A 27892-nucleotide genomic window follows, 5' to 3' on the forward strand; every position below is an offset into this window, starting at 1 on the left:
TCAGCAACATGGGGTACAAGTGTTTACTTAGATACCTTAGTGAAAGGTACTGTTTAAAAGTCTAATATGGGGGGGGGGGGGGTGGGGAGCCGTCTGCCTGATAGAAGGGATGTTCGGGCTTGAACTAGACTTCAACCTTTTCTGACATTCTGAAAAATTTTGCTGGGATCTCAGGAGGCTTGGCAGCTGTTTTTGAGTCCAACATTTTTGTGTGGAATTAAGTGCATACCCTGTCACCCCAGAGAACACATTTCATTCAGCCATGTGAAGGGTAGGCATGTCAATATTACAATTATCTATGCAAATCATTTTAAATTAAAATTCCCATTCACTAACCTAGCTGTCCAATTTAGGGTTGACAGGAGTTCACAGAGAACATTAATTCATTTGACCTTTGATTCAAAAGCATAAAGATGACTCTACCCATGCACATTCACTTACCATTCACTGGATCAGTACAGTGAATAAGGTGTTGTCAAGCTTCCCTGCAGTGGTTCAAAAGCCTGGGTACCAACCTCAAGGCAGACTGTTAGGAAGCAGGGAACAAACCTCAAATTCGTTGTGAGTGCTATACTTAGATTTCACCAACCAATTATCAAGTGTGAACTCTTCAAGCACTATAACAGCACTTAACACGGAGTCACAGACATCTACTTGGGTAGTCCAATCTATGTCCCTAGGAAGCTTGCCTTTGTGACAGATGGTCTCTTACACCAAAAAAATTACAACAATATTCAGGTTACTCCCAGTCCCAAAGGACCAGTCACCCCAGGTCAATTGCACCTTATATTTCACACCAATGACAATGCTTATAGTCCTATAATCCTATAATAAACTATTTAACTCGGAAACGATCTATTAAGTAGGAAAAGGAAATAAGAGAGTTATTGACAAGTTTAAAGCAGGTAAACATATATACACACAAATGATTCCCAGTCTTAAATTTCAAAAAGTTATAGAAGCTTCTATAACCAGCAAGCTCTATATGTCCTTCAGGGCTAACTCATGGCAGCCTCTGGGGATCTTTTGCTTATGCTTAATAATCCTTGCCCCTTAAAGTCCAAACAGCATAAAAGATACAGTTCCTCCATGTTAGGGGCTTTTATTCCTTCCCTGCTTCTGCTTTCAGTTGCAAATTCAGCTGTTGGGAGGAATTCAGTCGTACATTTTCAGTGCATGGTGGGGGGGGGAGGGGATGGAGTGGGGCAGGGACCAATCAACAAAGTCTTTTGTCCTCTGATGTTCCACAGTGGCTCATCTGGTGTTGATGGTCCTTCTTTTGTTGAGCAGGAGATAACACCTTCTGTCAGAAACTAGTACAATGCTTCTCTCTTGTATGGTGATTTACAATTACAAAGAAGACAATTATTACCTTATAAAATGGGATACAGATATTATAAAGGAGATTAATGCATGCAATAGCTTACAAGCATTTCATAAAGTCTAAACCAGTGGCCGGTAATGGTTAACCACGGCAACTGGGAGCTGTGGAGGGCCATGACTGTGGATGGTCAACGTCAGCAAAAATTCTCATGGCCCACAATCAGATTACCCTGATGGGCGGCATGTAGCCCATGGGCCGCAGGTTGCCCACCACTGGTCTAAACTCTAAACACATTTTTATAATTAATACCTATTTTAAAAATACTAACCCACAGGTGAGCCACAGTGGTTCCAGCTATGTATTTGTCAGTGTTCAGTTGACATCTAGTGTCTTGACGTGAGCTGGCACCTGGCCTCCCAGTGTCAGAGGTGTATTCTTTTTTTTCCCCTTCAGATATATTCCCAAAATAACATGTTCCATTTTATGTCTATTTTTAAAAAAAAACTGAATACCAGGTAGGACACTGAGAAGTTCAGTCTGCTGTTAAGATGTATTGCGTAGGCGTTGTAGTTCCCACTATGTCCTGTAGCTACTTTGTGCAATTTAAATAATATTCCGTTTGACCTGTGACTCTTAATGTAAGTGACTTCCAGTATTCCCTAATTAACACTATCAAATAATCATAATGCATCAGTAGCACTTCCCATATCCGCTTCTCATCCAGTATGAAATCATTCTTTCCTCCCAAAAACCCAATATCTTTTTCGTGTGTTAGGAAAGATGAAAGTGCAATTTGATTGTGGGTTATTGGAACGACAGGCTTCCTCTTAGTTACTCAAAGACATTGAATACTAAATCAAACATGACTAATGAAAACACTACGTAGTCAGATTATCTTATTGAACGTTTAGTATTGAAATCAGTATTGTGTCAAGGGCAATAATAGGTTATTTTGTCCCTGACCATGTGATGCTCCTCCATAACTATTGATAATAGTCTCTGCATCAGCAATTCCTTTCTGTCACTCTACCCTCAAGCAAACACAATCACCATGGCTGGTCGGAAAGCAATACCTGTTGTAATAAATGAGTGTTTGTTTAGTGCCTTTCCTCAGTGGCAGAGTCCTATTTTTTAGAACATTATAAGAAAAATTCTGCGGAAATTCTTTAGAAACTGCCTGGAGAGAATGTTAAAGAAAATGGGTCACTTTTCTGTGGAGACTTTATAAACGAATAGAACTAGCTGCACTTAATTTATATGAAAAATCTTTATAAAATACACCTGAAGAAATCCCAGTCATTTTTTAATGTAAATTATACCATGGCTCTTTCTGTTTGATTGATTGGAGAAGGCCCACCCCTTTAGTTTAAAACGATGCTGAGGCCAAGGATTTACTAGAGAAAAAAAGGACCTTTTTTACTAAAAGTCTCCTTAAAAGGGCAATTATTATTAATAAAGTCCAATATAATCAGTCTTGTTCTGTTAAGCAAGACTAAATACTATAATAAGCCCCATTAATCTAACCTTTGAATAAGTTATTGTAACTATATTGGCCCACAGGATTTGATAAGTGTAACTGTAGATTTAACTCCAGAGATACAGGAATGTATTCAGTCCAGACACAAGTGGCTGGGAATCTTGCTGAAACCAAGATGTGAATTTGACCCATTGTGTTTAGTTTCTCATAACTGGTCATCTTCTAGAAAATATAAACAATTTAGTGTCATGAGGACAATTTTGAATATCAATTACAGAGATAAGTATAAAATATATCAGGAGATAAATAGTTCTTAGCACAAAACTATAGTATCTACTGCAATGACATAAAAGTCAATGATTATATACAGTAATTTCCCCCTCCTCAGTCCTAATATTAAGGATATAATATGAATCCTCAATCCTGAAAACTTTTAAAATAATTATCCTTACTCACATGAGCAATCCCTGTCTTTCAGTAAGGCTAGTCACATAGGTACAGGCTGCTCATTTGAGTAAATGGTTTGCAGAATTGTACCATCTTTTATGAGTAAGTTTTAGGCTAGAAAATTTGTGCAGTATGAGAATTCTAAAAATGGAAAATCAACAACAGGCTGATCTGTACTCAGAGTCAGTATGTGACGAGGTATCCAAACCCCACACTTGGCACAAATGAGTTAAAAGGCAATACTGGTCCCAGGTAACCCCAACCCTCCAGTCTTGGTGAGTATGCTATGGCCAGAGGAGCCCAGGCAAAGCTCAGAAGCCCAGACAAAGGGTGGAGGTCAGGCTGCAGGAGAAAAAAATCCTCCAGGAAGCCAGACAGATGGTGGGGCCTGAAAGGGGACCACCAAGCGGGTAAGGTCCTAGGCAGTGGTTTCTCCGGCCACCACCCACTTCAGAAACCAGGAGGCCTTGCCGGGCTGTGCTTATCTGGACTTTTTTGTGTGAAGCTAATGACAGTTTGGCCTATAAGGACCATGCTCCAAACTGAAGGAGCGCACAGATAGGAAGTAGCCCAGCATGGCAGACTTAGACTCTCCATGGGGAGAAATTTGCTGATGTTACTTTCCACAGTGCCCTGGGCTAGGACCCCTATAGGCTTGTCAATTTTGGTTGGACATATTCCTGGAGGTTTCATCACATGACATTAATCTTTAATTCCTAGAGACTCTAGAACAATCCTGGAGGGATGACACCCTAGACTCCGTACCATACCCCACTTAAGGGCAAGGACACAGATGCGGTGGGTGGGGGAAAACACTCCCAGCCTTAGGTCAGGAACAAGGCACCATAACCCCTCACCCTACAGAAAGACAAGGGGTTGGAGGTTAGATGCACTAATCGTTAGACCATCTGGCCCTCCAAGTACCATATCACACAGAACAATGCAAAGTCCTCCAAACCAGCTTTTTATCAAGCAGTTTTCATATACATTTATTTCCTATTAAATACCCAGATTTGTGTAAAGGTCTTCCTTATAATGTATCGGAGAAATCTTCTTATCAAACAGCTTCAAGCTTATTTGAATGGTAATCCTACAAAACTGACCCATGAACCCAAAGACAATCTCTAGCTACGACTAACTACCGTGGTTCCCTGAATTCAAGAATATAAATCCATATGCAGCTACCTCAAAAAGTGGAGGTGCTATGCAAAATAACTCCCATATTATTTCAGTGGTAATTTTCAGTGCTTATTACCTCCTGTTATGGAGGTGCCTCTATCCGGATTTATATATATATATATATTCAGGCACACATTTTTTTTTTAATTTTGTGCTAAAATTTTATTTACCTAACACATATATTCAAAATATTAGTAACACTATAATCTACTAAATATGGGAAAAGGAAGAGATCACATTTTTCTCAACAGTTAGATATTTGTCTTTCTATGAAGGAAACAAACCCATTTTAAATTATTCATTTTTGGATAACATCATGAAATGGAATCTCATTTTTGTAGGGGCTGTAGAACAACAAGGATTTCATAGACTACAATGAACTACATTTGCATCATGCCAAATTTGCATCCAAACATTTATTTTAATGATGAGATATAGTTCAGCGCTGGAATGTTATCAGCAAACAAGTGCTCTCTTCCAAACCAGTTTGCTTGCAAACATTTTATAGTGACACATTTTTAGTGGATAGAGCTTCTAATAACTTATATAACTTTGTCAGCAAGCATTTGTGTACTCGTGGAGTAACTTCATTGCTTTTGTTTGTACTTGACTTTGAAACCACATGTGCTTTTTATTCTATTTAATCATGGAGGGATTTATGCAGAATATTGTAGTTACCATAGGAGGTGTACCAAGAGAAGATGATTATACAACAGTATCCGAGACAGCATTGATCAAGCTTTCGGAAATATTCCAACAAACAAGAAGTTTCAAACAGGTAAAAATATTTTAAGTGCAAGCACCATAGCTAAAGATAATTCCTACTTAAAAGTTTACTTCACCAAACATTTTCTAACTGAAGAAAATGCTTGTCAGAGTTAGAATTACCTTAATATCCAGAATGAAGCAGAGCTTAAAAAATTTCAAAGTTTCGATGTGGTTTTCATTTCAGACAGATGCCTGCTGGTCCAAGGGGTCCCAGAGCAGAAATTCGAGAAGCATGCTTTGCAACTTTAAAATAAAAAAAAAAAAAACCTGGTCTGGTCTGGTGTGTTGATGAATAAGATATGTTTATGGGGGAAAGATGTAGTCTGAAATTCAGCCTGGCAGGTAGGAGAATATACTACACCTTTCTAAAAATACCATGGGTCAGACTTTCTGACTTGATACATTGTTTTAAATTGTCTAACAATGTGGCTTTATTCCCCATGTAATAAAAACAGATTACCTATGATTTTAAGAACATGGTGTTTAATTAGGAAAATAAATGCACATTATTTTGAAATTATTTTTGAGTTAGGACTTTTTAGGATGGTTGAGATAATGTCTGTGGATTGGCCCATGACCTCAAATGTCTCAAAATGCCTAAGGACATGCCAACTGACTGACTGACTGATGGAATATTTTTGGAACCAGGGACTTTCTGAACCTTACTGGAACATGGAGGTTCTTTGTTTGCATAAAGGAGATCTAACACTGGGTGATGCCAGTGACCTCAGAAGAGGAGCATACCGTTCTGATTCACCAAGAAGCTTCTGAGGAGGAATTCCAAGAGGAAGAACCAGCCAGGCCATCATCTTCAGAAACTTAAAGAAAGCTTCTTGTTGGCAGTTGGCTCACTTTGTGCTTGTTTGCCTGCAATGGCTGCTGCTGCAGTCACTGGTTGCTACCTTCTGGCTATGCAATGTCCCCATGACTGACAGAGAGGCCTCTGCTTCCTCCACCCTCAGAACTGGCCTCTGAGGATAGGAGTCCAGCAGCATGGAACATGTAAGGTTCAACAACTACAAGCAGGTAACCTTTAGTCAACAAAACTATAAGCTAATCTTTTCAACTGAAGCTGAATTAAACCAAAGGATTTGTTACAACCATCCTGCATAAGTATCAATCTTGCTGGTTTGTTTTCTAATCTTTATTAGTAGAGGGATACCTCTACCTCAGCATTCTTGCACTTGTTTTAAGATCCAGCCAATGGCTGGTGTGTGTATGTGGTGTGCATGTGGGTGTATGTAGCTAGAACACAGATAATTTACTTGAGGATGGTGCCTATAAAATAGTTCTTGAAATACCTACAGTATCATTAGGTTAACAACCTTGACATCTGAAAGATCACACATGCGTATGTTTCGTGCGTTAGAAGTTGTATGTTTAATCATGAAAAATAGTGTCATTTTCACCAGCATTTGGCATTTGGATATTAATTATAACAAGCTGAATAATCTTTTGAATTGTATTTGATTATTTCATCATGACCCTGTGTGGGAGGTGGGGAAGAAGACATTGGCCATCACCTATGCTCCATTCTACCACTAATTTTGACAGGCTAACTTAATGAATTTAGAACTGTAGTATCCACATTAGCTTCAACCAGGGAGTGATTTGCCCCTCCGTTTGTTAACTATTTGACTGCAACATAATATTTCAATTAGTATTGACATTGATAATGCCTTATTACTTTTGCAACTGATTGATAAACAAGATTGCTGCTTTCCCAAATCATTCCACACAACTCCTAAGGAATTGTTGGTTTATTTAACCAACCTGATCATTAAATTAATTTGATTATTTGCTATCAAACCACTACCTTTTTAATTTTATTTGTTTATATGTATTTTATGCTTTTCCTTAAAATGGACAAAATTGTAAACCTGTATAGTTTAGGTGTTTCTTCCTCAGATGTCAAGGTTCTACAGTTGAGGTATCCCTAGAGTAAATAAGAGGCAATACAGTGACCCACATAGTTGTGTCCCAAAGAAGTTTCCTATAGTCCTCCTATAACTAGTGCCTTAGCCAGAACGCTGTTGTTTTTTGAGGGAAAGTGTACTTATGTATTGATCATTATGTTCAATAAGCTATGTGGGTCTCAGAATCTTTGAGAGGCTGATGTGGTAGATATGAGCTGGTCAACTTAGAGGTTTTCTAGTTCCCCATAATAAATCTATATATATATCACACTCTGTAAATCAGGAGAAACTCCATTGAAATCACTGGTGTAAAACCAATGAGTGAAAGGAGAAAGTGGCTGTCCTTAAAATGTGAGAGACAAGGTAGGTGAGGTGATATCTTTAATTGGACCACTTTTTGTTGGTGAGAGAGACAAGCTTTCAAGCTTACACAGAGCTCTTCTTCAGGTCACCTGAAGCTCGAAAGCTTGTCTCTCTCACCAACAAAAATTGGTCCAATAAAAGATATTATCTTACCCACCCTGTCTCTCTAATATCCTGGGACTGACACCGCCACAACATTGCATACTTAAAATGTGAGGTAATTTACGTGTACCTACTCCTCTCTTGCTTCCTATGTCTGCCTTGTTTCACTCAAAGCATTTGGTATGTGTTGTGACTGCTTCTTCCTGTAGCTGAAATAGAGTTATTCATTTTCTAGAAGTCTGGCTCTTGTCTTATAGGATCCTAAAGGCTGTATGGCAGCTTGTGTGTACAGGCCTCTTCAGCCATCGTTATGCAGAATGTTTTGACAGGTTGTGTGACATTGCCGTGGAGAGGATGGTGTTTACCAACAAGTTGATATTTCAGAAAAGGAACCACTTGTATTTGATCAGGGATTTATTTTAGTAGTTTCAGTACCCTGTTCCCATAATAAAATTCACAAAATTCACAGGTGTGACTCTCCACTCTGTTATATCAGTTTTACCATCTGAATTCACATGGAGTTACACCAGTGTAAAGCTGGTGTAATGGGGTGGAGAATCATCATTTTATTTCTTGATAGGCCACCTTGTCTGTTCTGACCTCAAGCCAAATTCCAGCCCTCTCTCAGCTGAGTCTGCACATTTCAATATGCAGTGACAGATGTAAGGACTGCTACTACAGTCTTTCAGATCTGAAAGGAAACCCCTGTAGTGTGTTTCTAATTCACTGCACATGAAATAAATAAAACAAATACAAAAGGACATTGTTAAGGCCTTTCATGTACAGTGAGCAGAGCAGATCTTAGGGTGATTTGCAGAAAGATTAGGGAGTGTGAATGTGTGCATTCATTATTGCAAACATGACATAATATTTACCTTTGCACTTCCCTGATCCTGTTCCAACCGCATGTATGGCTGATCTCTCTGTACTGAGTTAGAGCAGCCCAAGAGTTCACAGACTCCTAGATTATAGGGCCAGAAGGAATCACTGATCATCTTATCTGACCTCTTGCATAATACAGACCACAGGAACTTCCTGAACTAATTCCTGTTTGAACTAGAGCATATCTATTAGAAAAACACCCAATTTTGATTTAAAAATTACCAGTAATGGAAAAAACAATCACAACACAAGGTAAATTGTTCCAATGGATAATTACCCTCACTGCTAAAAAGTAGTGCCTTAGTTCTAGTCTAAATTTGTCTAGCATCAGTTTTCAGACAGTTGCTCTTATGTTATACCTTTGTCAACTAGATTGAGGAGCCCTCCATTGTCACCTTTTTAGTTCACCATGTAGGTACTTAGACTGTGACCAAGTTAGCCCTCAAACTTCTTTTTGATAAGCTAAATTGGTTAAGTTCTTTGAGTCTATCGCTATAAGACATGTTTTCTGGTCTTTTTTTATCATTTTGGTAACTCTTCTCTGAACCCTTTCCAATTTTTGAACATCCTTCATGAATTGTGGACACAAGAACTGGACACAATATTCCAGAAGTGGTCACAGCAGTGCTAAATACAGAGGTAATATAACCCACTCTGCTCCTACTTAAGATTTTCCTGTTTATCATAGAATCTAGAATCATAGACTATTAGGGTTGGAAGAGACGTCAGGAGGTCATCTAGTCCATTCCCCTGCTCAAAGCAGGAGCAACACCAACTAAATCACACCAGCCAAGGCTTTGTCAAGAAAGGCCTTAAAAACCTTTAAGGATGGAGATTCCACCACATCCCTAGGTAACCCAGTCCAGTGCTTCACCACCCTCCTAGTGAAATAGTGTTTCCTAATATCCAACCTAGACCTCCCCCACTGCAATATGAGACCATTGCTTCTTGTTCTGTCATCTGCCACCACTGAGAACAGCCTAGCTCCATCCTCTTTGGAACCCACATTCAGGTAATTGAAGGCTACTATCAAATCCCCCCTCACTCTTCTCTTCTGCCGACTAAGTAACCCCAGTTCTTTCAGCCTCTCCTCGTAAGTCATGTGCCGCAGCCCCCTAATCATTTCCGTTGCCCTCTGCTGGACTCTCTCCAATTTGTGCACATTCCTTCTGTAGTGGGGGGCCCAGTACTCCAGGTGTGGCCTCACCAGTGCCAAATAGAGGGGAATAATCATTTCCCTCAATCTGCTGGCAATGCTCCTACTAATACAGCCCAATATGCCATTGGCCTTCTTGGCAACAAGGGCACACTGCTGACTCATATCCAGCTTCTCATCCACTGTAATCCCCATGTCCTTTTCTGCAGAAATGCTGCTTAGACAGTTGGTCCCTAGCCTGTAGTGATACATGGGGTTCTTCCTTCCTCAGTGCAGAACTCTGCACTTGTCCTTGTTGAACCTCATCAGATTTCTTATGGCCCAATCCTCCAATTTGTCTAGGTCACCTGGACCCTATCCCTACCCTCCATCATATCTACCTCTCCCCGCCCCCAGTTTAGTGTCATCTGCAAACTTGCTGAGGGTGCAATTCATCCCATTACCAGATAATTAATAAAGATGTTGAACAAAACTGGCTTTAGAACCTACCCCAGGGCACTCCACTTGATACTGGCTGCCAACTAGACATCGAGCCACTGATCATTACCCGTTGAGCCCGACAATCTAGCCAGATTTCTATCCACCTTATAGTCCATTAATCCAATCCATACTTTTTTAACTTGCTGGCCACAATACTGTGGAAGACATCAAATACATCCAAGAATTTGACTAAGGTGACACACTGGGAACTCATGTTTAGTGATTATCCACCATGATCCCCAAGTAAGGGGGGAGTCACTACTTCCCAGGACAAAGTCCCCCATCCCCATGGTGCCCTGGCAATGAGTTATGAGGAATCACCCCCAAAGGCTGAAGAAGAGAAGCTATGTACCCCCAAGGCTGGGAGGATCACAGCCACCACTCTCAGGAGGAAATGTAGGGTAGTGGTGGTTGAAGACTCTCTTCTGAAGGGGACGGAGCCAACCATCTGTCACCCTGACATAGCATCCCAGGAGATATGCCGCAGGGATGTGCTGGCCGCTGCTTCTCACAGCTCCCATTGGCCGGGAACGGTGAACTGCAGCCACTAAGAGCTGTGGGGGGCCATTCCTGCAGGTGGTCAATGTAAACAAAATGTCTCATGGCCTGCCAGCGGATTACCCTAATGGACCGCATGCCGAAGGTTGCTGACCCCTGATCTACACCATAACCAAGGGGATAGATCACTTGATCATTACCTGTGCTGTTCATTCCCTCTGGGGCAGCTGGCACTGATCACTGTCGAAAGAGACGATACTGGGCTAGATGGACCTTTGGTCTGACGCAGTGTAGTGGGGTGGCTGCCCCACTCCTATACTAGATGGGGCTTCAGCAGGCCAGAGAAGCGGTGCCGGTGGGCGGCCAATCGGAGAAGGCCTGCTAGGGAGCCAATCAGAGGCTAAGTAAGAGACAGCCAATCAGGGCCAGGCTCAGCCATATATAAAGGCTGCCCAGGAAGGGAGCAGTCAGTCTCTCCCAGGCCTTCAGAGAGTGAAGATCTGTCCTCTGTGCAAGGGGACTAGCACCAGGGATGGTGAGGGGAGCAGAAGGAACTCTAGCCCAGTATCTGCCAGGCTGCAGGCCCCGAGGGAAGGGCTGGGCTGGTGCAAAGGAGAAGTGACCTAGGGAGAGAGGCAGACAAGGGGAGAGAAGGAGGGCAGGAAGGCTGCCGCCAAAGGGTCCCTGGGTTGGGACCCAGAGTAGAGGGCGCACCTAGGTTCTCCCCCCCTTCCCCCTGATGCATACATCCAGCTGTTGGATGGGGTGATAGTAGACTGCACTGGACCCCTGGCAAAAGGGGTTAGACTTTTGGGGTGTGGTTGGCTGCTGTAGCTAGGCAAAGTGAAAGACTACTGGTAACCCCCCCCCCCCGGCCGTAAGGGGGTGAATGAGGACTAGGAGGCACTGCTGGAGGGCAGTGTCTTGAAGAGGATGCTGCAAGGAGGGAACAACACGGGTCCAGGTGCCAAGAGAGGGTGAGAGATGGATGGGACACCACCAGGGGAGGGCATTGCACACTGGACTGAACTAATTCCCTGATGAATCATAGAATCATAGAATATCAGGGTTGGAAGGGACCCCAGAAGGTCATCTAGTCCAACCCCCTGCTTGAAGCAGGACCAATTCCCAGTTAAATCATCCCAGCCAGGGCTTTGTCAAGCCTGACCTTAAAAACCTCTAAGGAAGGAGATTCTACCACCTCCCTAGGTAACGCATTCCAGTGTTTCACCACCCTCTTAGTGAAAAAGTTTTTCCTAATATCCAATCTAAACCTCTCCCACTGCAACTTGAGACCATTACTCCTCGTTCTGTCATCTGCTACCATTGAGAACAGTCTAGAGCCATCCTCTTTGGAACCCCCTTTCAGGTAGTTGAAAGCAGCTATCAAATCCCCCCTCATTCTTCTCTTCTGCAGGCTAAACAATCCCAGCTCCCTCAGCCTCTCCTCATAAGTCATGTGTTCTAGACCCCTAATCATTTTTGTTGCCCTTCGCTGGACTCTCTCCAATTTATCCACATCCTTCTTATAGTGTGGGGCCCAAAACTGGACACAGTACTCCAGATGAGGCCTCACCAATGTCGCACAGAGGGGAACGATCACGTCCCTCGATCTGCTCGCTATGCCCCTACTTATACATCCCAAAATGCCATTGGCCTTCTTGGCAACAAGGGCACACTGCTGGCTCATATCCAGCTTCTCGTCCACTGTCACCCCTAGGTCCTTTTCCGCAGAACTGCTGCCTAGACATTCGGTCCCTAGTCTGTAGCGGTGCATTGGATTCTTCCATCCTAAGTGCAGGACCCTGCACTTATCCTTATTGAACCTCATCAGATTTCTTTTGGCCCAATCCTCCAATTTGTCTAGGTCCTTCTGTATCCTATCCCTCCCCTCCAGCGTATCTACCACTCCTCCCAGTTTAGTATCATCCGCAAATTTGCTGAGAGTGCAATCCACACCATCCTCCAGATCATTTATGAAGATATTGAACAAAACCAGCAGGAGTCAGCAGGAGGCCCTGCGGTGGTGAGTCCTAACCCCGTCACACCCAGTATGGCCATTTTTATGTTCTTCTGTAATATTACCTCATCCACCTTGTCTCTCATATCCTGGGACCGATATGACTTCAACACCACTGCATACAGCAATCTCAGGTGTCAGCAGAGAATATAAAGAATGTATGGGCATGGCAAATGAAATTCCCTCTTACATTTAGCAATGTGGGGTGAATTGTAAGGGCACCATAGGGAAGCTTGCACTGCAGCAGCCTCTGCTTCCATCATACATCTTCTGTGGAAGAACAGAGCACTTCAGCATGAAGAGTATCAACCTGGTAACTCTTGCAAGGAGCAAATTACACTAGTTTTGTAGTAGAGCTCCCTTCTTCATGAGGGGTGCTGCCATGATACAGAATGACTGAACAAAGTGTTTGTAGTTTGTGGACAGCCCCAAAAGGAACTCATTTGTTTCTTCATGGTTGGGGTCAGAATTTATATCTTTCTAACTGAAAGTTCCTTATGAAAGAAAGCAAACTAGGAACTCCATAATTTCCCAGATAAGAGTTGTAGGGTGGGGGGGCGGAATTGCTCCCTGCAGTTAGTGAACAGGGGTTTGGCACAAAAAAAACATCCCTCTCTGGGAGCTTCCAGAGGCCAGAGCCTTCCATATGGAGGCCTTGAGCCTCTGTACTAGATATGGGACATCCTGTTCCCATTTTGACTCCTTGTAAGTACAGCTCCAATAGACTCCACTTTGGCCATTGCACTGGAACCCTCACTTGTGGGTCAGGATTTGTTTCCATACAACAGTTAATATTGATGTCAGTATTATTTTTGTGCAGATTCTCTGTTGGGTAGATGGGCAACAGGGGATGCATGCCTTACCTGAGCCTACCCCAAAACTATGCGCGTCTCCTGATCCTGTAGAAAGGCTTGCGGGGAAGGGACACAATTTCACAGGACAACTCTCCTTTACCCATCTATGTTTGTATGGGTGTAGGACAGTTGTCAAGGTTCCTTCCCCACTCTGAACTCTAGGATACAGATGTGGGGACCTGCATGAAAGACCCCCTAAGCTTATTCTTACCAGCTTAGCTTAAACACTGCCACCACCAAATTGTTACACAAAGAACAGGGGAAGTGCCCACTTGGAAACGTCTTCCCCCCCCACACCCCCAAATATCCCCCCAAGCACTACACCCTATTCCTGGGGAAGGCTTGATAAAAATCCTCACCAATTTTCATAGGTGAACACAGACCCAAACCCTTGGATCTTAAGAACAATGAAAAAGCAATCAGGTTCTTAAAAGAGAATTTTAATGAAAGAAAAAGTAAAAGAATCATCTCTGTAAAATCAGGATGGTAAATACCTTACAGGGTAATCAGATTCAAAACAGAGAATCCCTCTAGGCAAAACCTTAAGTTACAAAAAGACACAAAAACAGGAATATACATTCCATTCAGCACAACTTATTTTATCAGCCATTTAAACAAAACAGAATCTAACGCATATCTAATTAGATTGCTTATTAAGCCTTTACAGGAGTTCTGACCTGCATTCCTGCTCTGGTCCTGGTAAAAGCAACACACAGACAGAGAGAACCCTTTGTTTCCCCCGCTCCCCCCCTCCAGCTTTGAAAGTATCTTGTCTCCTCATTGGTCATTTTGGTCAGGTGCCAGCGAGGTTATCTTAGCTTCTTAACCTTTTACAGGTGAAAGGGTTTTTCCTCTGTCCAGGAGGGAATTAAAGGTGTTTACCCTTCCCTTTATATGTATGACAACAGTAAGTTAGCAATTCCTTGAATTTTACTAGAATAGTTTCCTCTGCATGATATTGTGCTTTTACATAGAAAAAAAAAAGAATGTTGTCATCTCCCCCACAACATAGTGACTAAAATGGACAGATATGATTAAAAATATCTTCAAAACTGTCATTGAAATATATCGATGCAGCTAAAATGAGAGCAATAAAATACAATACTACTGGGACAAGTGCAAACTTTTACTAAAGGCAAAGTTTTATTACATCCAAAATGCAGAGTTCTGCAGTATGCGGTTGTTGTTGTTGAACAATGAAGGAAAAACAAACAAAGGAGGACATGTCTGTATTTCACAGACCATCAATAATAAAATTATGCTAGTGCATAGAATCCACAGGAGATGTGACAAGTGTCTTTTTCTGAATTCTTTGCTTATAGATTTATTTAACATTCTTTTTCTTCTATGGGTAAAAGTTTCCCTATTCAGTAGCAGAACAAGTAGAGCAACCTTAGACTCACAGCCCACTGAGCAAACTCTTTAGGATGCATGCACTTGCATAATACCTGGTTTGTCAGTTTTCACAAATGAGGGTACTCAGAGTGTATTGTGCAAGAAATACAGCATTTGGCCTTTACCTTGAAATCCTCACTAGTAGAGGAGCCTGATAGACAGTGAAGGACAAAACTAAATGCTGATTGTTCTAGTCAGCAGAATGGTGCCTGTTAAAATGCTCTTGCAGCAGCCGCCAGGTTCATAGGTGTCTTTTTGAGTGTAGGAGATAGAGAACAGAAAGTATACTCACACAATAAAAAGTGATAATAATTAATTTTGTATGTTTGACCTATTTAATTGTTTAAAAATTTCCATTATGCAAAATGTCTGTCAGCGTGGATTCCTGGCTGAACAAAGCCTATATCCTCATTCTTTTATACTTACTAGTCTGTTGTGAAATTCCCAAGTATATTGTTTCAATCTACAATTCAAAAACGTTTCATAGCCGTAGAAGGGCATTTGTCATATGACTGGATTCACTTAAAATGGAGCACTAAGCTTGTTCTCATCCCTTGGGTATGAAAAATTCAAAATGGGTTAACATTTTCTTTTTTTTTAAATTCTCTTTTGTTTAGACTTTAAATTCCATGGTGACTTGCATTAATCTATATTCCATACTATTTCACTGAGTAAAAGGGCAATAGCCATGTGGTAGGATTCATTTGGAAAAGAACATTAACAAAATATGATATACCATAACTAGAGTGAAAGATAGGTATAAAGAATGTCTTTTGATTAAAAAATAATTGAAAATAAAGCCATCATATTAAAATGACTTTGTAGGTGCTTTACCTATTCTGACTCATGAAAAAGCATTCCAGCAGTCACATATGCCCATATTCCATCATTACTTTTTCACCTTCATTCTAAATCAACTAGTTTAGCAGATCATGAAGGGCCAGATTCAGCCATCCTTACCCATGCTGAGCAGTACCTTACTCTGCAAATAGTACAATTAAAATAATTTATTTCAGTGTGCCTACTTAATGGGTAACATACTGGTCAATGGGTGAGGGTGGCAGAATATAGCCCCTAACAGGATAACTGAAAAACAAAGGTGAATATATGCAACTCTGGGTAAAGGGTTAACTTGTAAAAGGAAGCAGCTTTAACAAGCACCAGAAAGAGGTCATGGGCATCAAGATAAATCCATCCATGAGAATTTGCTTTGAAGTTACAAGCAAGATTCTGTGCCCCTTTTCATAGTTCAGGTTGGATTATGCCTATGATGCACCATCAGATAATTACCTAGTAGAGGGAACTTCCTACTGGTATAACACCATCACAACCAGTTCCTGGATCAGCCTCTTTCCACACCTTGGGGATCTACCAGTTCATGAGGAATTGAGAAGGTGTGTTGGCAGTGTGTTGGAGCACTGCACCACTATGCTGATCCTCCCGAGGCATAAATTCCCTTGGGGACCGTATAAATGTAGCATAAATTAGAGCAACCCTTAAACTGCTCTAACTAATTCTGAGGGCAGGCCAGGGCAGATTAAGAGTTGCAATTATTTCCCTGTTGGCCCTCCTCACTTTTCTGGAATTCAGGCACAGGGGATACTCAAGCCCAACATTTTTCACTTTGTTCTTCACTGGCTGACTTTTGTCATGTCATACCTTGCTGGAGACTTTGGGGTGTTGTCATCTGTAGGAAAAATAACTTGGGAGTCTCTTTCCAAGTGCACTCCAGTTTCATTCTTATTAAGCTCAGTTAAGTTGTTTCTTTTTTATTGGAATGGACACTTATATTGGATGAAAGCATTGGAGTATGACTTTGGAGAGCTCAGCCACCGTTCAATATTTGATTCCAATTTACTTTTTAAAGTAACATTGAAAGAATGTTATATTTTATCTGATGATATATTCTCATGCTTCTTGAAAAGTAGCCCTCCTTTGGGAGGTCCCTGAATGGAATACAAAAACTAGAATTTAAAGCTAAATTATTACAAATTATTTCACCTTTTGACTTCCATTGACTTCAATGGGTTTTGAATTAGGCTTTTAATGGTATAGTGGCAAATTCTTTTAACACTTTAATTTAAATACAATGTAGATACCATTGGTGGGAGCAATAGAAAAAAAACTTAGGGTTTCACTCTACTGTTGAAAATCTGTTCCAAAACTGTGCCAATTATAGAGCAGTTACAATTCTGATCTCTGAGTGGATATCCTCAGGTAATAGGCCTCTTTCCTCTAGCTGTCTTGGGGTGGAATCACACAACTAGACTGGATCTTGTCTGCAGAATCTCATGTATGCCAACTGCTTAACATGCTTCAGGTCTGACTGGATTTCAGGCACGTGTGATTCCTTCCTTTCTTTCAAAAACTGGGACCAATGAGACTGACAGATTGACCAGCAGCATTCTTAAAACTAAGAATTTTTATGTAGTAATTGGAGCAAAGTATTAAAGCAGGGATCGGCAACCTTTGACACGCGGCCCTCGGCCCATGCCACTTCCCGCAGCACCCATTGGCCTGGAGCAGCGAGTGGGAGCTGCAGTCGGCCGAACCTGTGGACGCGGCAGGTATACAAACCAACTCGGCCTGCCAGGGGGCTTACCCTGGTGGGCTGCGTGCCAAAGCCTGACAATCCCTTCATTAAAGGGTTAAAAAAGCAGTATTTTACAAAAAACAACAAGCAGCCTGCACACATTCTACTACCCCAGAGCTATGCTGGCCTAAGTAGGCTTGGCTTCTTCAGACAATCCCACGGGTTCCTGTGTCTGAGTGTCCTTTCAGTCTCGTTCCCTCGCCCCCCTTTGTACCCACAGCTGAATACTTTTAAACCCTGCCAGCATTTTTTTCTCCAGTAAGCTTCTTCAATATCAAGCGGTTGTTTTGTCCCCTCTTCATCAGACCAGCTCCAGAGGCTCAAATGGGAATTAAGCCAGCATGTCAGAGCTAATCATTCTTGCATTATTCCTTAAGCAAAGGCAGATAGTTACCATCTTGACTGACATATCCCTGACAGCTTCCTAGTGTAAAACACTTAAATCAAAATATTTGTGTAGAAAACACAATCCCATGTTCTGATATAACAAATAGATGACAGGAGGTATGCAGATTATATATCTGCTATGCAGATATACCACTAAGATTGTTAATAAAGACATTGGTGTTTTGATTGATACGGGATTCGTAAATGCTCAGATACTACAGTGCTAGAAGATGTGGTCTGGCTGGGGACCCTGGCACATAGAAGAGAATGGGAACATGAGGCACTCACACTGGAGCTCCCTTGAAGCACTGTGGCAGCGTAGACAGATGCAGTTTAGTTGCTTACTGGCTCAAAAAACCCCATTTTTATTTGGTTCAACAAACTGAAACAAAATTTCAGTTTGGGAACATGAAAATGTTTCATTTCAATCAAAAAAGTTGAAATGAAATGTTTGACATTTCTGAATAGAATAGTTTTCTATTCTGCTAAAAGCTCGATGTTGTGACTTATCAACACAGTTGCCAACTTTCATGTAAATAAGCACCCCAACTTTCACAATAAACCAAAAATCAAGCTAATCCCATTTCAAAACAAGGCCAGAATAAACCAGTCCCTAAGAACCCCAACACTGTGACTAGATCCCCCCCCCAGTGTGCAGTCTGGGACTGTGGTGGGTCCGTTGTGCACCCCTGACTCTCTCCCCCCCTTGCCCCTGCTTTCCCCCTTGCCCCTGCTTGCCCTCCCTTGACCCTGCTTGCTGGGAGCCAATCAAAAAAAAAAAAAAAAAACAAGCCAAAAACTAGCCAACAAGCCACTCACAAACCAATTATGCCAAAAACAAGCCCAATTTCTGAGTTTTTTTCACAGGTTTGGCATGTCTGCTTCTCGTCCCAATTCAGGATAAAACAACATTCAAAATATCAGAATTTACCACAGGATGGAAAGTCTCATTTTTATCAGCTCTGGTTAAGCACCTCCAGATAGCATTCCTCTGAAGTAAAATAATTCCATATAGACAAACAGCATTGGAAACAAGCTATTGACAAACATAGTATAAACATAACTTTTATGCCAGATCATAAACATGTGTTCAGGAACTTGTGTCACAATTAATCATCAAACATGAGAATACAGAAAAAAAAAACAAATATACACTAATACTTAAGTATCCCGATTTATAATGTTAAAAAGCCATAAAAGGGCCTTACCCAATACCCCTTAAAGTACAAGTCTACCATTGACTTTATTAGAAGTTGGATAAGTTGATTAACTCCAGAGCACAAAGTCAGGGACAGAGTTAAGGTTATTTGGGTGCTGGCCAGTGGGCATTAGTCTAACTGGTTTCTGTATTTAATGGCCTGTTGTCACTTTACATGCACTTGGCCACTTCAACTAACAAATTTGTTTATATATGGCCAAAATTTTAAATTGTAGGTGCCTAAGTCATCTCTAAGTAAGTGTTTAGGTACCCCAATAAAAATGGTCTGATTTTCAAAGGTTCTGAGCACCCGCTGCTTTCCTTGACTTTAACAGGATTTGTGGAAAATAAGTGAAGGTATATTCTAGAACTTAGCTTTAGGCAATCCAGATCTGAAAATTCTGGCTATATTTATACAAGTGTAATGTACATAATAGTACAGGCATCTTGGAGATGAAACATACCAGCTGATTAACAGTATACAGCAATATTACACAGTATGTTAAGACAGGAAATGAAGGATGTGCATACATTTGAAACTACCAGAATAAATAATGAAACACTAAAAACAGCTCTCCCAGAAAAATAAAAATTATATTACTTCACAAATTCTGTGGGAGCCTCATGGAAGTTAATACAGTGTTTTCATGTGCTGAAGTCTTTCTATTTTCTAAAGAATATATGAGAAAAATGTATTTTCCACTGTGGAGAAAAACTGTGGATGATTTTTATGTTGACACGGTTTTAATGTCAGACTGTTTTGCAGGTTTGCAAAACAAAATGAAAACTGAATTAAGTCACGTAATGCACCCATTAACAAAGCAATTTTTACATGTGGTTGATTTCAATAGGATTTCATGCAGGTTCAGGGGTGCTATATAAATTATTATTATTAGATATACTATGGTGCTTACTCTTTATATACACATGAAAAAAACTTCTTTACGGACAATATTCTGCTCTGATTCTGGCTTGGTTCTTCATAGTTACGCTATGTGGATTACTTTTTCTAGATGCTTTGATATACCTCTCATTTTTTCAATAAAAAGCTTTGAAACTGCTTTTGGCACAGCTTTTATTATTATTTCATGCCTTCGATAAAATTATTAATCTTTGGATACTTGTCTAGATAACCATATGTTCAGTGTGGTGTTGAATTTGTCTACACAGAACAAATACTAAGCCCATCTGCCTTTTGCACAGAGTAAATTATACATATGTAGCATCTCTTTGTTTATCTAACTGCAGGGTCATCCTGTGTGAGTATGGGCGAGAGTAAAAGGGCTAACTCCCCCTGCCAAGAAACAAATTAGCTTTTCACGTTGTTTAATAACTGCATCCAATCCTAAATGCCACCAAACAGCTATTAAACAGCAAGCCCTTGCACAAAAACTCAATGGTGCATGACACCGCTGATAAGATGCACTCTTTTCTGAAAGGGCCATTATTCTTAGTAGGACTATTTCATTACGATTAATCTGAGTCCAAGTTCATGCACCCAAAACATAACTCCATCTGAATTGTCTAATGCTATCTAGCTAACCTAAGGATATGTCTTTTAATATTTTTGAGGTGTCTTATTGAACCGTTTGTGGGGCTGAAGTACAGTATTCAAAGTTCTCTGTCACTGCTTCTTAAAACTATCACCAGTTGCATTTAGGAGGAAAGAGGTTTTACTCTTTTAATGCCTACTTTATATTTCTCTCAGCTGAAACAAAGCAGTATTCTCAGCAGTTTCCAAGCAATGCATCTTTTTCAATTACTTCTTAATATTGGATTCTGTCCCTGGATTACTAAATGCATTTTCCTTTATTCACTCTTTGCCATTCAAATCACTACAAAGAATAGTACTTCTGCATTACTATGACCTAATCTGATGCATGTTGTTTGTCAAGTTCTGTCCATAAACAATACTAATAAAATATGCCTTCTAAAACTATAGGAGATTGGATGAGCTGACTTTTGCTGGGGAATAAATTAGTTTCACCAGTTTGGTCAGAGAAACTGCTGGGTTTATAGAATCCCTGATTCAAGTAATTTTTTTTTTTTCATTTTGCGAATGAGTCAATGTAGAAAATCCATGCAGTTGATTTTATTGAACCAGCTTCTTGCTACAAGCTACATCCTTGAATTTTACAACTCTATGATAAGCTAACCATACTAGCAATTAAAAACATATACAGTTCTATACAACAGCCATATGATGAGCCCTTCATAAAGTAACTGGGAATTAGATAAAATTCACAGAATATATCCATATTTTACACATATTAAAAACAATCCTTAACTAAGCGGTATTCCATATAACAAAGTAGCTTTCTTGCAACATTAAGGTGGAGAAATAAAGCACTCAGCCTCAGGTAATGCGAAGTCTAAGGCTGAAGGATCATCTACCACCTCCCTTGGCTGGCAGAGTAGAATACACACTGTAAATGATTTCTAGAAACTGCACCTGCAAATTGCAGCATCCAACTGGATGCTGTTTCAATATTAACGCCCCTACTTTTCATTAAGCTTCCTCCTCACAGCTGATCCAGTGAGTGTGCTGGCACCTGTGAGAGCTGAATTTTGTTTTCCACAAATCTTAAGACTCTCTAAAATGTAAAAAGCATACTACACCTTACGTCCCAGAGGGCACTGAGGTGTTGTGAAAGCTGCACATTTGTGGAGTCTCTCTCCCCATGATCCTGAGAACTGATCATTAAGAGAGAGATGGAGGTTACAGTGGGGATGTTCTCTTACCTTCAGACATGGTCAGTCTGGGGGATGGGCAAAAGTTTGGAAGAAGGGGGTTCTTACTGCTTCTAAATCAGTTTGCCCATCCCTGCTCAAGGGCCTGATTCATCCCTCACTTAGGTCAATGAAAAGGCTTCTTCTGTTTATAATTATCATCATCATTATTACTATTTGTACTAGATTGTTCTAGAGACCCCCCCAGCTGAGATTGGAGCCCCATGGTACTTGACACTGTATGCACACACATTGCAAGACAATCCCTGCCCTAGAATGCTTATGGTTTAAATAGACAAAACAAAGGAACAGTGGTGCACAGAAGTGAAATGACTGGACAAAGGTCACACAGCAGATCAGTGGCAGAGCTGGGAACTGAATCCATGTCACCTGAATCCCAATCCAATGCCCTGTTCTCTAGAGTATGCTGCTTCCAGAAAGACAGCTATGCTTACCCCAAAGGGGACTTGAATTGAAAAACTTTGGTTTAAGAGACCTAGATGAAATGCATTAAATTACTGGTTCTGTACCGGGAATTGGAGCAGCTCTATACATCTTTAATGGAAACATTTGATGTATGGCTAGTAAAGTAGTACCTGAAAGTGCCTCCTTTATATGTCATTCCTTCTTAGAGAAAATAATAATAACTGATCATAAATAATTAATAATGCCTTTATGCAACATCGACCACGCCAGGGGATTTCCAACTTTTTCACAGTGTAGACCACATCATAAGAGAGATTGTTTAGTGAAGTCCTTTGCATCCAGTTTGTGTCCACAGCACATCCCTGTGGCAACTACAGCAATTAATTACGTGGGAAAGTTCTACTGGGAAAGAGTTTAATGTATTTTAGCTGCCTGAAATGGGATTTTACGAGGAAAGAAGGAAGAAAGCTAGGACCAGGTGAGCAGCCAGTTCTCTCATTGGGCCATGGACTAAAGTCTGGGGACCATTGGGATAGGTCCTATCTGAGGGCAAACGATAAAAACATGGACGATAGGACTAGAAAGTAAAAATGAGCTTTTGGGCTATTTAGGCCAGGTCTACACTAAAAAGTTAAGTCTACTCAACTATGTCTATCAGGGAATGTGAAACATTCACACCTCGGAGCAACATCATTAACTGACCTGAGTTCTTCTGTCAACCTAGATATTGCCTCAGAGAGGTGGATTACCTAAACCTATGGGAGACCCCTCCTCCCATCATTGTAGTGAGTGTCTACACTGAAGCACAACAGTGGCGAAGCTGCAGCTGTGCCATTGTAATGGTTTAAGTATAGCCATAATCTTAGTGCAACCTTCTCCTTCACGAGGAAGGCCCTATTTCACACACACACACACACTCACTCACTTAGCAATATGCGGTGATATAGGGAGAGTTCGTTATTTCTTACAGAAACAGAGGTACACAAAAACAGTTGCTGCAGAGGATGTCATTGTTAACTAAAACAAGATAGTTTAAGCCACTAAAAATGATCCATACACATTAAGTGGATTAATTTGGGAGGCACATAGTAAAAATTGTCAAAACACTAACCCTTGCTTAAATATGTATATCAAGCGTTCACTTGCACTTTTAGTTAATCTTTAACATTATTATTCCTACTGTATGCCAGACACTAGGGGCCTGATTCTGCAACTTTTTCTCATACCAAGTAGCATTTATTCACACAAGCAACCCCTCTGACATTAAGCATCCAGTTTACAGAGTCAGGTCCTCAGGGGCAAGTACGAAGTTAAGCTGCCTGCTCCAAAAGACCTCACAACATATAGACAACAGACAGACAAAGAACGGAGGAAGAGAAACAGTAGCAGGCAGCGCAATAAAATACTTTGGTTCACATGCATCTTCCCTTACAAAAATACCACCTATTTTGGAATTATGGTGCACTGCACTGCAGCACTACTACCTGTGAGGTAATGACCTACCCCATTACTCTAGTTTAAGTGTAGTACCGTTTGTCTTTTCATAAAGATTGCCAGTTCTATAATGTAAGAGTTATTTTTTGAAATGAGTTGCTTTTAATATGTCAAAACTTGTAGCTATATGGTAACATCATTCAGATTATTTGCAAAACTATACTATAATGTTTAAATTAAAAGAAGAAATCTTCCCTGAAACTGGGTTCTGGCTATCTTTCCCTGGGTGCAGATGGCTAGCAAGCACCACTATAAAAATAATATGGATACTAGATGGAGATTCCATTTTCTTAAGTAGGCACTTAGACCCAAATCCTGTTCTGTTTGGCTACAGTGAGAGCTGGCTTTGGCCTATTACTAACCTTAATTGATTATATTTGTTATGTATTACCTGAGAGCACCAAAAGGTGCTCAACATTTCATAGTGAAAGCCAAAAAATATTATTGCAGATTAATTGTGTTAGAGTAGTATCTCTGATAAGGGCCCTGTTGTGCCAGACAATGTATAAGCACGAGGTAAGAGAGATTTACTGGCCTGAAGAATTTACAATCTAAATAGACAAGACAGACTTGTCTTGGGTGTGAGGGAAAACAGAAGCAGAGAGAAGTGCAGCCACTCACGAAAGATCGCAAAGCAGATCAGTGACAGAACCAGGACAAGAATCCAGGTTTTCTGATTGTTGGCCCAGTTCTCTAACCACTGCAACAGACAGTCTCTCAATGAACTGCTTCCTGTTTTTTCTAAGAATTGTAAATATTAGGTACGTCTAAGATTATGTCTACACTGGCACGCATACTCGGTTACTTGACCGTGTATATGCTCACACACGTTCCCTATACCCATGCCAAGTGTGCACATATGCCGTGCTGGACATAGTATAATGCTGCGTACATGCATATGCTTGCATTCACACTTTTGTTATGCAACATTAGTGCTACCTTTTCAGGGGCAGTATCCCAGGGTTCTTTGCATCACAATCTAGGAGACAAGCTAAGAACCACTTTGCTGTGTGTTGATGGTAGTGCCCCCGTCTTCATACACTTGCCGATGGCAGTTTCTGCTCACCTCATCCTCCTGCCAAATTGGGTGGAAGACATGGAGCAATGGGATGATGATGTGGTTCTGCTCCGTGCCATGGGACAAATGTTTAGCAGTGAAGTAGGCAACTGGAATGGAATTGGGGAAGAACTTTCTTACACATCTGTAACAAGGTGCAGTCCGCTCCTGCTTTCTTGCACCACAGAAACCTGCTCAGACTCCACTGCTGAGATATCCACACCTTATTGTTTATCTATGTTTCCTCTACCAGCATCTTTACAGTTTTATGTAGCAATATTATTCAATTGTATCCTCAGCCCTTCTCCCATAGACCTGCTCCTCTCTCTTTTGCACTTGCTTCCTGTGCCCTTTTTATCAGTCTTCAGCTGAAGGGCTAATTAATCCTTTAGCTCACCCAGCCTGCTATTCAGATTAGCTAATTGCATTTCATTCCCCAGTGTAGCCTGATCTATAGCTTATGTATTAATTTGATTGATTACTTAAGAATTCCCAGTTATCACTTTGAGGGTTGGCAGGTTCTTGTCCCAGGATTAGGCCCAGTATTTAAATTATTATATAGCTGGGACATAATATAGTATTGCAACATTCATACTATAAGAACTTGTCTATATTTACAAATAATTTATTAATACATTTAGCACAGTTACACTTTAACCCAGCAAGGTAGATAGAGATAATACAGAATATACATCTGAACATCCATACTTACACCATCCCTTGCAGAACTACCTGAAATGTTAGCCATTCTCTTCCTCATCACCATCACCTTCCTCATTATCACTAGTGTCCTTCATTCTGGCACCTTCCAAGGACTACATCTCTCTTTCCTCCTGCCCACAGGCTGGGATGTTACTTTTACATTGATGCCATTATATCTAATGCATATTCAGTAGGTTTTTTCCCCTTTTCCTTATGTGTATTTCCTCATCCTACTGAGGTTGAGGTGTCCTCCTTCTATAGGTTACTATACTAATTATTTCAATTTATTTTCATATACATCAATTTGTTGCCATGACAATCTTCCACTTGGATGTTCTTTCCAAAACTTCCCAAAAGTGGGCTGTTTATCTGTCCCAAAGTTCATAGCCTAATGCTAACTTCTGAACTCGGGCCTGTAGGTTCCTTGAATTGCTACTGAATATATTAAAGGCAGAATATAATGAAGGCAAATCAGTGAATATAATAAAGGCAAGCTAGTCCTATGGGCTACACCAATCAACCCTTGGAGGGGAGGGGACATTAATTAGCATCAGGATGATCAGAGTGCAGACTCACCTGTTAACTCCCTGCACTCTATCACAACATCACATATGGCTGATACTGAGAGTGAATGACAATCCATTTGGCTCCTATGATACAAATGTCAGTGAATGCCAGTATTGCCACGGGATGCCCATGAGTGAACCATTGCTTCTGGTGCAGGAGAACAAGCACACTGTGGTGGGATCTCATCATTTTGGAAACCTAGGATGAGCAGCAGTGGCTTCAGAACTTCCAAATGAAGAAACAAACTTTCATGGAGCTGTGTGAGGAGCTTGCCACACCTTCAGTGCCAGAACATTTGATTCAGAGAAGCCAATCCAGTGCAGAAGTGGGTGGCAGTTGTACTGTGGAAGCTAGTAACACCAGACAATGATCAGTCTGTTGCACACCACTTTGGAATTGGGAAACACATCGTTAGGGTCATGACTGTGCAGGCTTCTGAAGCAATTAACACCGATCAGCCATTGCTACTGAATATATTAGTGGTTGCCATTAGCAAAGTTCCAAAGTAAAATCTGGATTCCAGAGGATGGAATATCTGAACTATGCAGGGGCCATGGTGGAACCTATATCCCAGCACTTTGCCCACCAAAGGGGCGAGTGAGTGTGTGAACTGAGAAGGTTACTAGTCACACAGTTTGCAAGGCTTGGAAGACCAGAGAGGCAGATTCATGAATGTCAACATAGGAAATCCTCAAAAAGTTCATGACACCTATGTGCTCAAGAGACCTGGATTGTACTTGAAGGGGAAAGAAGGGACTTGCTTCTCCAGAAACAATATAGTTCTCTGGGGTGTGCTTGTGCCAAGTCACCCAAACTACAAGTTGGCACAGACACACCACAGGAACTATACTGATTCATGAAACCATACCCCAATATCAATGACCCTGGAAAAAAGTGAATTAAATTACAAACTCAGTAGTTGCAGACTGATTGTGGAGTACACATGTGGTAGACTCAAAGCTCACTGGCATTGTCTATGCACTCACCTGAATCCCAATGTGGCTAACACAATTTGCATAATTGTTGACGGCAGGGGGCTCCTTAATATTTGTATTGGTAAAGTGCTTCCATCCAGAGTGCACGCATGCCAAGTCCATTTTACAAACTCCGTACAGGCACCTAGATCCCACCCACATGCACAATAGAGCTGGTTCCCTGCAGGCAAGGGAAATCAGGGATTCCATATATGCACACATCTTAGCACAGCCAGGAGGCAGAGGATGATGTCTCCCTCTGCTGAGGGACATCTTCACAGCCTGCACAGCTGCTGAAAAACATATGAGGCAACACTAGCTCATATTGGTAGGGCTACATAGCTGTGTGAGGATTTTGTTCCCCTGCACCTGAAGTTCATTAGCTGTTGGTTCCTGTGACACAGAATACATGAAAGACAGTTATAACAGGTCACCTCCACTGGGTTATCACCTTTAAGGTTGGGTTTGTGCTATTGAGGTGAGCAGCCAAGTTGCTGTCATTGTGCAGTGCTTTTGTCTTCACGCTTGTGTACAAACTTTTGTTATTAGAAGCACTCAGTCTCTCTTAATGACCTTATCAAAATTTGCTTGGAGGAGTGCAGCCATATATTTTTTTTAACCTTACTTTCTCAGCTGTGCTATCTACATTTAGCAGCTGTTATGGATCATGAATCCCAAGTTTGGAACTGGTCAGGGTTTGGGGGGGATTGGTAAGGAGAGGACATTTAATCACTGAGAAGTGGGAGATGTCTGCATTGTTACTTTGAATTGTGTTTCGGTTTTCTGCATGTAAACCATGCCATAAAAACACTTATCTACCCATTTTCTCTGTGTGAGTTCTACTGCTTTTGGTACTAGTTGTGATTTCTGTGAACATCTGACACTAGCTGCACTCTCTCCATC

The 27892-nt window shown here is 41.0% G+C and overlaps 1 protein-coding gene across 6 annotated transcripts in view; it reads right to left on the bottom strand.

The window, feature by feature from the left end:
• LOC125638031 (uncharacterized) overlaps positions 1-27892 on the bottom strand; it is a 165248-nt gene that overhangs the window by 36203 nt on the left and 101153 nt on the right. Inside the window, exon 1 of one of the 6 annotated variants that reach the window (XR_012668850.1) lies at positions 5316-5392. The exons of the other annotated variants lie outside the window; for them this stretch is intronic. The gene's annotated coding sequence lies outside the window, so the exon portion shown is untranslated. Of the gene's footprint in view, positions 1-5315; positions 5393-27892 lie in introns of those variants that run through there. 6 annotated transcript variants of the gene reach the window in all.

Source organism: Caretta caretta, chromosome 1 (assembly GCF_965140235.1).
Source record: "Caretta caretta isolate rCarCar2 chromosome 1, rCarCar1.hap1, whole genome shotgun sequence".
In the NCBI taxonomy this organism is placed as follows: Eukaryota; Metazoa; Chordata; order Testudines; family Cheloniidae; genus Caretta; species Caretta caretta.